Source organism: Setaria viridis, chromosome 8, assembly GCF_005286985.2.
Source record: "Setaria viridis chromosome 8, Setaria_viridis_v4.0, whole genome shotgun sequence".
NCBI lineage: Eukaryota > Viridiplantae > Streptophyta > Magnoliopsida > Poales > Poaceae > Setaria > Setaria viridis.
The window spans coordinates 32,870,583-32,883,312 of record NC_048270.2 but is presented as its reverse complement, the minus strand read 5'-3'; the positions used below and the strand labels follow the sequence as shown (position 1 = coordinate 32,883,312).

At 46.1% G+C, this 12,730-nt stretch overlaps 1 pseudogene; it reads right to left on the bottom strand.

Annotated features, from left to right (window-relative positions):
• LOC117834530 (4-hydroxyphenylacetaldehyde oxime monooxygenase-like) overlaps positions 1 to 12,425 on the bottom strand; it is a 42,819-nt pseudogene extending 30,394 nt beyond the window's left edge.
• Positions 12,426 to 12,730: the final 305 nt, after the last annotated feature.

The following is a 12,730-nucleotide window of genomic DNA, read 5'->3' as shown; positions in this document are numbered from 1 at the left end:
TTTCCAGCATATAGTTTCTAACAACAACATCTTTCATCACCGGCTGTTTCTACAAGAATCTAATGAAACTGTGCGTACCTCACCATCCTATTATTGATAGGGAAACCTTCCATTTTGGATTTATGGTTGGTACAAGAGGAAAAAGTGGAACTCCAAAAAATTCTTGAACTGAACAACAGAGGATGATCAGGTAGTAGCTATAGAGCCCTTTGTTGCTCAATCGTGTGTGAATCATGTTGTTTCATCCCAAGCTCATTCATTATGCATGGATTTGGTGGCCATCATCCAAATGTTCAGCTAGCTCACACAAAAATGTAGTAAGGAACGTATCCTTTATGTTTCTTACTAATAGCTCATGCATGTGTAAAGTACTCCCTCCGTTCCAAATTATAGGTCGTTTTAAGTTTCCTAAGTTCATAGATATTATTATGCACCTAGATATACACTATATCTAGATAAATAATAATATCTATAAATCTAAAAAAGCTAAAACGACCTATAATTTGGAACCGAGGGAGTAGTAATAGCATCTAATAAGCCACTCAGAATGGTACAATCTCTGACAATCTGTACATGGACCCAGGACCCAGCCCTGTCACTCACTTTGAATGACTATAATTTGCAAACCGCATCAAAACTGATGTGGAAGAGTGCCTTCATTAGAAAATTATTCACAACTGTTTGATGATCTCAACTCAGAAACATGCTTTATTTCCGTTAGTTCTTTACACATTCTGTTGCTGAATTTGAAAGAACCTCCAAATTGTTATCCACTGCGCAATCACTCATGTTCAGCCACCCACAGGGGCGGGCCCACGTAGATTCAATGGTATTCAATTGAATACCCATTATTTTTGCCAAAAAATTTCATATATATAGTGTATTTTAGGTATATGTATGAAAAAAACAAAAATATAGAAGTATCACACCTATTTCTCTCAAAAAGGCCCACCGGAGGTCAATTTCCCTCTCTGGCCCAACTGGCCAACCGGCCCATCCGGCCCATCGCCCCACTTGAGTGCTCCCCCCGGCCCCCCACGCCTGAGCACGCAAGTGACGCAACACAACAGGCACTCAGGCAGCCGCCGCCGCTAGGGATTCACGGGTAGGGATTCACGGCCGGCGGACGGCGGTGGCGGCCAGGCGGCGGCGCGGCGCCCGGCGGCTGGGGGGGGCGGAGGCGCGTCGGCGGCAGCCGGCAGGCCGCGGGCGACCGGCGCGGCGCACCTGGCCTGCACGCGCACGGGGCCAGAGCGGCGCTGCGGCGGGCCGGCGGCTCCACGGCGGCCGGCGACGGCGAGCAGGCGGCGGCTGGGGGGCGGAGGGCGGACTGCGGAGTGCGGAGGCGCGTCGGCGGGCGCGGGGCCGCGGGCGGCCGGCGCGGTGCGCGCGGCGCGCCCGGCGCCCGGCGCGGCAGCCGGCAGGTGGCGGCGTGGCGCTTGCGGCCTGCAGGCCCTGCACACGCGCCCGCCACTGGTCCCCGGAGCGGCGGACCAGCGGCTCCGCGGCGGGCCGGCGGCCGGCGAGCAGGCGGCGGCGGGCCGCGGGCGTGCTATACTGGCCGCCGTCCGATTCAGTACTGCCCCCAAATTTGTGAATCTGTGATTCTATGAACTGCTGATTTTTCTGATTGTTTGTGAATTGAGGTAAGCATTTTCAATTGTATGTCAAATTGGAATAGCACATCAACTTGTAAAATGTGGATGCTCATGAATTTAGTTTAAAGTGAAATTGTAAATATCTGATAACTTGAAATTGTGTAACTTTTAGGTTTGAACCATGAAGAGGAAGGGTAGTGCCGCTACTGATTTGAGGATTTTCATGGCAAGGGCTGCTGCAAAGAAGAGACAACCTGAACCGGAGAAGTTGTCCTATAGCTTGTAAGTTATAATCTTTGTTACCATTTTATTATTTTAGCCTCTATTTATTTCACATGTTGCCACTTTGATATGTTGATCATTAGTAGCTGGACAATTTCAATTTCTGATAAATTTTATTAATCAATGATGCTGCTACCACTTAATTATTATGTGTTATAAAACTATAATTTAGTCTGTCATTTTTTTTCTTGCCATCTTCAATTTTGAATACCCATAGTCCAAATCCTGCGCCCGCCACTGGCCTAGATGGATTCTTCCAAAAAAGTCCAACCTATCATGTCATATTTCCTCTCTGGCAGCTCCATTTTCAAAAGAAATTCATGCAAAACTGGTTCGATAACTCTTGCTCATCACCAAATGAGAACTCAATAAAGAAAACGTACGTAACTAACCCATCACTGACTTTGCATCCAACTTGGGGACACTAATCCATCCCATCGCACTAATTACAGCTGCGCTGATCCTATTTTATCCGGAATTCTGAGCAGTAGAAATGGGCCGTATTGCTGACCGAGTTCAGCCCGTGCATGTATTGTAAATGGGCTTAGCCTGGCACAGTTGGTTTTGGGCTGTCTCTGACGCTATCGCTGTCCCCCATTTCTACCTCAAGAAAAAGCCCATGGCTTGCAGTGGATCTTAAGCTAAAACAGATGGAGAACAGCAGTCCATTCGCAGCCCAGAAACAAGTTTCGAATGGCGAACAGCTACCAAGCCGGATCAAATGCCCATCGCTCTGGCTTCGTGCCTTCGTCGTCACCCCCTCCTCGTGCGGCGGCGCGTCAGCAACTTGCAGCGGCGGTACGAGCCCCAACGATGCAGCACAAGATCTGGTGAGGATCAGCCCGGCACTCTACGACTCAGAGTCTGGTGAGTCCTCTACATTCTCTGTTTGTTGTGGTCGTCGACTTGCCGGCGAATGGTGTGGGTTCTCCAAACTTCAGTATCAATGGCGTGTTTATCGTTTCAACAGAAGAACTTCAGTTTTGGAGTAGGACACGATTAATGCTAGTTTAGACCTAATATGCATCTAGCTAGGCGATTAGCCATGCGTTGGAAGAGTGAGCGATGCATTGTTACTCGGGAGCTCACTGCCACAGACACCTTGCTGGCGCTGCTCATCTCACTCTACATCAATGTTCACAGATCCATTTCAGATTATCTGCTTTGTTTCGGTCAAAAACATAAATTATGCTTGTAAACAGTCAAACACACCTAAAATGAACTCTTTGAATTGGGACAAGGTCTTCCAAATAAGGCTGAGTTAATTGAGACCATCCAGAATGACAAGGGCAATTCCACTATCTGTAATGTTGATCTTGTCAGTGGTGATCGCGTGGCTTAACAAACTTACACTGACAGATCTGTCGTGATTCAAATGCTGCTCGTACTTTGCTAGATATGCTGCTCACACTGGACAATAATCGATCAGCCTAAATTGTAAATATGTGGCCTCTGCATTTCAGCTTCCACTAACACCTCATCTTACCTCTAATCTTGCAAGCGTAGTTTCTTACAACATCTTTCATCACCTGTGGTTTTCTAACCGAAGCTAATGAAGAAGTGAACTCCAAGAGACATTTTTTATCGCACTGAACATTAGGATCAGGTAGTAGCTAGAGCCCTTTGTTCCCAATCATGTGTGAATCATGTTGTTTGATAAGCTCATTCAACATGAATGGATTGGTGGCCATCATCCAAATGTTCGGCTAGGTCAGACAAGGATGCAGTAAGGAACGTGTACTTTATGTTTTTCATTGTTAGCTCATGCATGTGTAAAGTACTAATAGCATCTAAACCGCTCGGAATGGTACAATCTCCGACTCTCTTTCCATGGATCCAGCTCTGTCGCTCACTTCCTTTGAATGACTAATTTGCATCAAAACTGATCTCGAAGAGTGCCTCCAGTACTGGATAAATATTTGCATCTGTTTGGTGTTCTGAACTCACAGGCACCAAAACCAAAACTGTTGAAACATGTTTTTCTGTTATCTCTTAAGACAGTATTAGATAATAATTTGGGAGAGACAGAGTCTCCCAATTATTATCCACTGCCCAATCACTCATGTTCAGCCACCCATCTGACGGCTCCATTTTCAAAAGACATTAATGCAAAATTAGTCCAACAAGTCTTGCGCATCGCAAAAATGAGAATTCAACAAATATAATATGTATGCAGGCAACTAACCCATCAATGATTTTGCATCCAATTTGCTGACACTAATCTATCCAGTTTCACTAATGGCAGTTGCACGAAATTCTGAAGCAGCAGAACTGGGCCGTATTGCTGACCGATCGAGTGCAGCCATTGCATATCTCGAAGATTGGCTTAGGTTGTCGCGGTGTTGAGCTGTCACCGTCGCCGAGAAACAATTAGGATTTCTAATTTTTCTACCTCAAGAAAAAGCGAATGGCTTGCAGTGGATCTAACTAACCTCAAACAAAAGGAGACAGCAGCCCATTCAGAGCCAATGCAAGAAACAAGATGCAAATGCCGAACAGCTACTGAGCCGGATCAAACACCTAACGATTTAGATTTAATTGTTGACTTCAATTAAGTATTGGTCGAGGTAAGATGGCAGAGTCGAGAGCTTATTGGCATTGTTTGTTTTCATCATTTGGCAACGCAGTTCTTGTCGGTGTGCGATCATTAATGCTTCCATCAGGCCAAACGCGCTGCAGGAGCCATTTGTCATGTTAGATGGTAAGGTAGCTTCCAGATTGCGAGGCGAGATTGGCACAAAGTGTTGAAACAGATCAAATCATCAGCGCTCTTCAGTTCCCACCTCCATCTTACTAGCCTACATCTACCAAAACATCTTTTTTTTTATCCCATTTCGCTGGAAAATTTTCCGATGCTATTTATATTCTTATACACAGCTGGCCTACACTATTTCTGAAAAAAAGAGTTTGTTAGGACTTACTAGGAAAGAAATGCTAGATGATTGCTTGAGCTTTGTCATGCACAGATTACTTTTCTATCAGGAGAATCTTGCTAGAGCTGTAGATTAATTCTTCAAAACCAATACATCACATTACTCATGTGCCGGTGCAGTTTGTAATCAGACACAGCCCATGTCGCAGTGATGGGACGGTGTCAATGCAAACTGGTCTAGGTCATGTGATCCGTGGACGGCACGTATTCTGCCCTTAAATTAGTCTATCTAGTTTAACTTGCTACCCGAGTTCGAGTCTCAAAGGTTATTTGGACCACTGTTTCTTAAAGGACTTGCTTAAAATTTTGTAAGAAGGAAACTAAAAAAGAAGAATAGTGGTTGGTCAGTCTTCAACTTGAGAGGGCTGGCTCTCGTTAAGCATAGATAATCGCCACATGAGCCCTCCATGGCTCCACCTTTCCACTTGCCAACTGCCACTCCATTGGATCCGTGCCACGATGCGGCGGTATTGGGATGCTCCTACAGAAGCGAATCGCAAAGCCTTGCAGGTGTATATCTGCTTGAGCAACTCATTTGACTGGGCAACAGTTCGCCAATTAGCAATGTACTTCAATCGACCCATCACACACATGATACGATAATTACTAGTTACTGATAGAACCTTCAGGTGTTCATGCAGCCTCATGCACATGCCTCCCCTATTGGACAGTGACCAAAGGGGTTCAAGTCCCTTTTGATCGGCCAGACATCTTGTCTGCATGTTGAGGGGCGGTTTCTCAACGTCTTTGCTCTACAGATGGACTGTACTCTCCTTGACCGTCTCAGCTTCCTCCAACATCTCACCCTCGTCTGTTTTTACTGTCATTGTAAAGCCTGCAGTTGTCCATAATCTCATAAAGCTTTGCACAACTACACATATATTGCCTCTATACTATCTGCCAGACTGCCATAGTACCACCCTGCTCGAAAACCAAAACTAAATCCTCAAATAAAGGAATCACTCTAAAACTTTTCTCTGAGTGCTCTATGAAAAAAGATGTTGCTCCTCAGTTTTCTGCTAGTTCCTATGGAGTCTATCTATACTACCTTGTCAGATTAACTGATAAGACTCGTCTATGCGCATATATTGCCTGCCCTCCTGCGCAGGTACATCATGGGTTTGGTATGCATCAATGGCAAATAATCATGACGAGCATGCTACTTTGATTCTTGTACGACATGACTGGGAAGGCATCTGCATTCATCTATTATCTTTCAAACTTTATGATGCTGAGGCGATTCATAAGGCATATTTAAGTGTACATCCTCAAAAAGTGCATTAGTGTTCCCAGTTGTTGGCCACTGATTGCTCTATTGTTGAATGTTATGCAAATCACTGATGAAGTAAAACTGAAGAAATGTTATGTTCTTGCCTTCCAACATGAGTGTTCCTCAAAGCTAGCGGAAACTGCATTATTACACACATTTGGATTTGACTAGAAATATCAGTGAAAAATATTATCTTATATAAAATATTTTTATACTATGAAGGTATTTTCAAAATGGTTATATATATAATACTAATCTTTTGTTGCCAATCTATCTAAGCCTAGATGGATTAAGTTTGTGATAGGAAGAAGTACTAGGGCTAAAAGATTTTCCAATTGAGAAGCCACTGCAATATACTGGGGGTGCTGAAGAAAGATCTTCAATAGTAGTTCATAATCTACAATTTCTCCATTTTGAAATAGAGTGAAATGTGCGACGCGACATTGTAATGATTTTTTTTCAACATGGTTTCTTTTTATTGTTAACTGAAATATTGGAATCATGTCGTTGGTTTAAGGGTTAATCAGATTTGGTTGAGAAAGCTTTAAAAGTTCGTTGGGACACAGTTGCAGCAAGAGAAGTTGCAGACATATTTAGTTGGGCTTGTACATCGCAGTGAGAGAAAAGGTGGGTAACCTCAACAAATAGATTGGTGCCGCTGAGTGATCTCATTGATATTCATACGCAGGATACATGGGCCTCCTTGCACGACTCCCAAGCCACACCGCTCACGGTGCGGAACAATGCTGCCATGAGTGCTGTGGCATGAATAGAATTAAGCTCAACGCTCGGGCCATGTTGTGCACATGCATGCACGCCTCTGGCCATACAAAACCCGGGAACAAACTGAAACATCACATGCACTCTATGCTAGCCAATGCAACTAGATTTTATTCAACTTAAATTAAGGCACAGGATGCGTCGAAAAGCAAGCGATAAACAGAGTACTGGCAACGGCCTCAGTGATCATATTTGAGGTCATTCGCTTTCGTGTCATCACGCGAAATTTTGATAAAGGGCTAGGGGAATGGCACATAGTTGACCTAAATCAAATCAACCTCAGTAGTATGCATTTCAGCTTCCACCAACATCTTAGCCTTCCTCTAGCAAGCTTGTGCCAACATTTTTCTTTTCGGCTCAGTTATGTCTCTTGTGACTTACAAACAGAAGTACGGTGAATACACCAAACATCCTCCCGGCCACTATTTATAGGGAAACAGTAGGGTCGCTGCAAGAAAAAATGAGGGTGGGCGACGGTGGGGTTATAAACCCCACCTGAAAAGATGCCAAACCAGGGTTCTGATCTCAACTGCGCCGTGCAGTTTAGGAACAATAGCCATTCACAGTTCTGGTATGCAGTAGTCACCCTTTCCAAGTTTCCTTTCATGCCGAACTCATCCTATATGGTTTTGATATCAAGATCTTAATGTCTAGCTAGCTCACACAAACTTGGAGTTATAGAAGCATGAATGCAAAATATATGCACGTAAAAAAAATAATAGTACACAGTTGTAGGTCATTAGTCATGGTGTAGTTCTTATTACCTTTAATTTGTTCAGCTCTTTCACACAATACCATTTCACAACATAACATAACCTATGTGTCACTGCACACTATTCGACACCCTAAAAGTAATTAGCAGATCATGTGTGCACTTGAAGGCAAAAATATATCGCCAAAGAAATATATATGAAACAACAAGACATACAAACGTGCTGAGGAACACTGGTTCCACATAGTCGATATTCCCTTTCCATCAAAGTGGGAAAGAGAACGACCACAGACTGCATCACATGTAAACCGTAGGCTTGAAACTTTTAGATTTTCGCAAATCATGCTCAGAACGTTTAAAACTCAAGAACAGGGTTCCCCATATTTCAATATTCGGAGCCTAGTAGCTAACACTTGTTTGCTATTAAAAGTTTAAATATTTCGATGCCCATTGATCTCAAATTGAATTGAAAATGTACAAGTTTGAGTTAATTCGTTGGCTACTGAAGCAGCTGCTTTTCCATTGAGCAGAAATCCTGTAGCAGTGGCTGTGCTCACGCACACCTACCGAACACACAGCCGAACTGGGGAGCTGAGCTGGGGTTTGCACATGCAGCTGCAGAGGCAGAGGAGAATACGAATGCGAGGCTCTAAGAGAAGGATGTTCTCGATCAGTTAGCACCAGAAGGCATCTATGCACACTATTGAATGCCTTCCGCTCAACGGTCCTGCAATCCAAGTTGGCCATACTTCCCTTGGGCATTTCAGCTTCCTCCAACATCTCCTCACCGGTCTGTCTTTCTCAGACAATGTAGACCTGCAGGTGTCCATAAACTCATAACAGTTTTGCACATAACACTGCCTGCATTTTAATTTTATCCACCACTCCCATGCCACAAGTGAACAAAAAGGGTAATAAATCCTCTGTTCTAAAGACGTTGCTCTGAGTTCTCTGTGAAGACAGATGTTGCTCCTCTGTTTTCAGCTGGTTCCTCTCAACTCTATCTATGCTTCCTGGTCATTGTTGTACTATAACACTCGTGCATATATAATCTTCCTGCCGCCCTGGTATGAGTAGTACATCATGGGTTTGGTGTGCATTGACAAATCAAACACTTTGGCCGCTCATCCACATTCCAGTCCCCTACTTTTCGGCACACCTCAACAAACTCTCATTTGCATCCATACTTTTCCACTCACATCTATATTTTTTTAATGGCCATTGAAAAGATGTATGCTTTCTCTACTTTATCTTCCTCTCCATCTCCCAAACACTCTTGTCTCTCCCTTTTTCTCCCTCAAAAGCCCGTGAGCATCTCTCTTTCTCTCCCTCTGTTCTTTTTTCTCCAAGGCAACCAAGCAGCAATCCATCACCAAGCACCAGCGCTAGCTCCTCCCAATCCTTCTTCCTGTTCGATTCCTAAATCCACAGCACCCATTCCCCAAATCAGCAAGCACACAACCATCCGCAGCTTCCAGCCAAGCACGAGAGCAGCAGCACGAGTTCCTCCCTGCAGCCAATTAAACCAGCGGCTAGGGTGGCGATTGGGCTGCGGCGCAGGCAGGTGTATTTAAATAAAGAGAAAATGAAATATGTTATATGTTAGCTCCTTTGGAGTCAATAGTATACCACTTGACCATTGTGAAAACTGATAAGAATCATATGTTTATGTTCTTTCTGCCTACCGTTGTGCAAAAGTACGGCATGCTTTTCGCATGAATAAGCAGCAAACTGAAAACATGCTACGAAAAGATAATACAGTACAAATCAAAGTTCAAGTCTTAACTCCATTTGCAAACTCTTACAGAGCTTGCCAGCTTGGTTTCTGCAGAGTCTACCACTTACAGCAGCTTGCCGTATTACAGAAATGTAACATGAAACCAGGTTGGTTGATGGTGCATCAGGTCTTTTAGTTCCAAATCAGGCTAAGTCAATTGGGACCATCCAGAATGACAAGGGCAATACCACTATAGGTAATATTGATCTTGTTGGTGGTGATCATGGCTTCAACAAACTTACCTCGACCGATCCGCCATGATTCAAAATTTCAAATCCTGCTGGTACTTTAATAGACACGCTTCTCACACTGGACAATAATCAATCATCCTAATTGTAAATAGATGGCCCGTGCTACGTGTGGCGTGGAACGCCACTTTGAAAAACACGTTACGGAGAGAGTAACTCTTTGGGACACTCATTGATCCGCAAGCCAACTAATTGATCCGTGCCACCTATCCGTCAATATCTGTTACAAGTGCTCTTCCTCTTCACCCAGGCGGTCGACGCCCCTGGAGAGTTCACCAGATCAGTTGGGGAAGGATGATCTTTGCATGAACGGACGCGCGGGCAGTCACCATGGAGGGTGAGGCAAATGGCGTCGAACCCGGCAAACGGTGCGGGAGAGGAGCGTGGTGCCGATGAACTCGCACCCCCTTATCGGTGGCAAGGGCAACAGCGTGTGGTGGTGGGAGACAGGGTTGCAGATCAGGAAAGTTCGTGCCCTTTTTGATGGTGAAGACCGGCGAGGTTGTGGTGCTGATGGGGCGGCTCCGGTGTGGCCGCCGCTGTGGGAGGAGGTGCTGGAGCTGTTCATGTTCCTCCGGCAACCCAGACGGCGACCGGAACATCGTTCCTTCCACGAACAAGGCTGCATTACACATGCCGCCACCAGCCGCTTCTCGCTACTAGAAACTGGAAGGCGAGGAGAAGTATGATGACGAGGGTGGCGTGGAGCTGCCATTGTTGAGGCATGTCGAGGGCGGGCAACGGCAAGGCAGCCATCTTCGTATCGGTCGAGTCGTGCATGGATTGTGTTACCTTTGGGTATAAAAAAGCTAGCATGGACTTGGAAATTAGAATTCCATGAGTTTGACATTTAAATTTCGTTCAGTGGCTCAGTTGGAACTTGGAATTGCATGTACTGAATTGACCCTGTCAGAGAGTAATACTACCGGGCAGGCAAGTCAAACTGTTTGAAGTGGCCTAACTGCTGATTAAGTTAATTAAACACTAAAAGAAAAGAATTTAGGGCGCTTGCTAGTTCAAGGGTGACTAGTCATGCATTCTAATTATATTACTCAACAAATTGTCAAAAATTTGGTGGATTATTAAAAAACTTGCCAAATTTATTAGACCCTGCCAGAGCCTGCACTGCAAAAGGAATTTTTGTTCAACAACATGCATATATGCACCGTCAAATAGGCATGTGCTTAATGGGGTATTATCATTTAATTTGAAGAGTCTAGCTCCAACTATATCATGCACCGACTGATACAAATGGTTGACGGTCAGCCCTCCTTCCTCTGCCATGCTCACATCCTCCGCCGTCATACCATCCGGGAGCTCCCACTCGAAGCAGTGGAGCAGGTTGGCCAGCGTGAACTCTACTATCGTCATCACCCCCATGGCCACTCCAGGGCACATCCTACATCCGGTGCTGAACGGCAGAAGCTCAAAATTTGCCCCATTGAAGTCGACACCATTCCCCTCAAACCTATCTGGGTCAAATTCCAAGAGGTTACTCCAGCTTGCAGGGTCCCTGCCAATTGCCCAAACATTTACAAAGACCCTTGTCTTGGCAGGCGTGTCGTATCCATAGATCTTGAAGTGCCGCATGGTCTCCCTCGGAGCTAGAAGCGGTGCCACTAGGTGTAGCCATAGCGTCTCCTTCACCACCATCTTAAGGTACTTGAGTTTGGGCAGGTCGTCCGGCTCTACCCTCTCTTTGTTGCCTACCGCTCCTCTGATCTCGTCTTGTACCTTCTTCAGAACCTCCGGGTTTCGAATCAGCTCAGCCATGGCTCAGACCACTGTGACCGAGTTCGTGTCAACTCCACCAATGAACGTATCCTGAAAGATTGTATGCATAACGGTTATAAATGAAATAATATATAGCTCCGTAAATCCTGTTTTCTACTCTAAATTTTATATGTTCATGACGTTGCGTACCGATAGCATTCCCTTGATGTGGTCTCTAGTGAACCACCTGAAAGTGCCCTCGTGCACCTTGGTGAGGCCAATAAGGACGTCGATGAAGCCGGACCCATGGTCCGGTGTGGGGCGGGATGGGGTGATGGTGCCTGTCGATAATCTTGTCGAAGAAAGCGTCGAGCTCCCGAAATACCTTCTCATGGTGGGAGACAAGGCTGGTGAGATGGTCCACAAGGCGACCGAAGATGTTGGGGAAGTAGTCCTCGGCGGAGAAGCTGCTCTTTACACCCATGGCCTCATCGAACAGATCGTGGAAGTGCTTCTTGTGGGCAAACTGCTCTAAACCATATATGCTCCCAAGTGCCACCGTGCCAACAATGCCGTCCATGAGCGTGAAGATGTGATCCTCCAGGTACACTGGTCTCTGTCCTCCGCTGGTTAAGCGGCCGATGAGTTTGTCCACCTCGGCTTCCCTAGCTGGCCAGGTGGCCTGGACGCGGCGCGCGTTGAGGAGCTCGACGATGAAGAGCTTGCGCATCTCGCGCCAGCAGTCGCTGTAGGGCGCGAACGCCACGTCCTTGTGGCCGTACGACAACCGCCGCGCCCCCGGCGTGACCGGCTGGCTGCAGCACGCGGAGTCGTGCGGCTTTAGCATCTCCCTCGCCGCCTCTGCCGACGACACCACCACGGTCGGCACCGTGCCCAGCCGCAGCTGCATCACCGGCCCGTGGCGACGCGCCAGCTCGCGGAGGCTCCGGTGGGGCAGCGCGCCCATGATCTGGTGCAGGTTGCCCAGGACAGGCAACCTTTATGGACCGGCGGCAGGTGGAGTCGGCCCCCTTGGTGGAGAAGCCTCTTGTTGTTGCAAGAGCGAGCGTGAGGAGAACTAGAAGAAAGAGGGTGGTGGCAGGGACCTGCCATTGGCATTGTTGATGCAAGAACAAGTCTGCTAGGGCAATCAAAGATATGGCGGCCACTGTTGATCTCTTAGGTTGAAGGGGCTACAGGTTTCCTCCTCTCCAAACTAGAGTTAACTATGTGGTACATGTGCACGGCTTAGTTATGGGAGTATAATATAAATAGGGCGAACCAAACCTTGCTGCAAGCTGTGGCGTTTTCTTGCTACAAATGAAATGACCTACATCCTCCGTCGGTCCTTGTATTAGCTAAAGTAGATACCATGCATGAGCTCATAGCTACAACTTGGAATATCAAATCGAGCTAGA